The sequence below is a fragment of the Penaeus monodon genome, chromosome 27 (genome assembly GCF_015228065.2).
Source record: "Penaeus monodon isolate SGIC_2016 chromosome 27, NSTDA_Pmon_1, whole genome shotgun sequence".
NCBI classification, from domain to species: Eukaryota; Metazoa; Arthropoda; class Malacostraca; order Decapoda; family Penaeidae; genus Penaeus; species Penaeus monodon.
The window spans coordinates 16,163,102-16,164,219 of NC_051412.1; the positions used below are offsets into that span (position 1 = coordinate 16,163,102).

General features: G+C 31.9%; 1 protein-coding gene across 1 annotated transcript in view; it reads left to right on the forward strand.

Moving 5' to 3' along the window:
- LOC119590625 (wiskott-Aldrich syndrome protein family member 2-like) overlaps positions 1 to 1,118 on the forward strand; it is a gene marked incomplete in the record, with an annotated part of 42,196 nt that overhangs the window by 16,940 nt on the left and 24,138 nt on the right.

Here is a 1,118-nt window from a genome sequence, read left to right on the forward strand (position 1 = left end):
ACATGTGCTGCTGGTGTCAATAAATTTATTTTATACTTGCAGTTTAGTATCAATATATGGTTCAAGTAGCTAAAGAGAAAATGTACTATATAATGATTACTTTTATAGTTATGAGCTGATTGTTGGCAGTGAGAAATCCCGATGTTCTGGGGAATATTACTTATTACAGGATATTCATTGTAATCTAAAATACATTTAAAGAATATTTGAGTGTAAAAATAGATTCAATTATGCATGACACACTTGATGAATATTCATTTGTGAATTCAGTACACTTGAATATGGGGCCAACTTTGACTTTGAGTGAGTATTAGTTTTCACTGCATTTTTGTGATTTGATGAAGAGGTTACCACATGTGCTTTAATTTCCTGTATTTTAGATTTCATCAAGATTATGTGAATGTCCCAGGATGGGCATGTCATAGCAGAATCTGTACTTGAAAAATTTGTAAATTCTGTTTTGTCCAACATTTGGACGGTTAACAATATACTCAAATTGTAAAATTTCCAGAATATAACATACTTAAAACCTGTGTTAGTACTGTAATTGTTCAAAATGTATTATAAAACTAAAGGAAATGAAAACTAGGATATATGTTTGGAATTTTGATGCTGAAATATTGTGTATAAAACAAGATACTTTTAACTTTCTCTTTTAAATAAAAGTAATAGTGACCATCATGTGGTAACCTTAGCCTCTGTTGCTCTTTTTGTTTATTTGAGGCGAGTGGTCAGGGGATTTTAAATCTTGTGTGATAATTCTTCCAGCGAAAATTAACCATTACGAGGATTTATTTTTCATTCTTCCTAACCTCTCATGATCAAAGGCAGGTTTGATGGGATATGTATTTTATTCTCAACATGTATTAAATGTGTAATGTCCAAAATTTCAGTGTACTGTTATAGCTTTTTGGGAAAGGGGATTATGAGAATGTAAATATGGTATTACTAACATTAATGGTAAGAAGGTAGCATTATAGCAACCATGGTCATAGTACTATCTAGTTGTATATGAATGAACGCAGGTACACCTTAGAAGGCAACCTGCTTAGCTGATAGCACTGGTTAGCCAAGTTATTTGTTACTCATTGTTCTTATCTAGCGTGGATCTCTCAGGG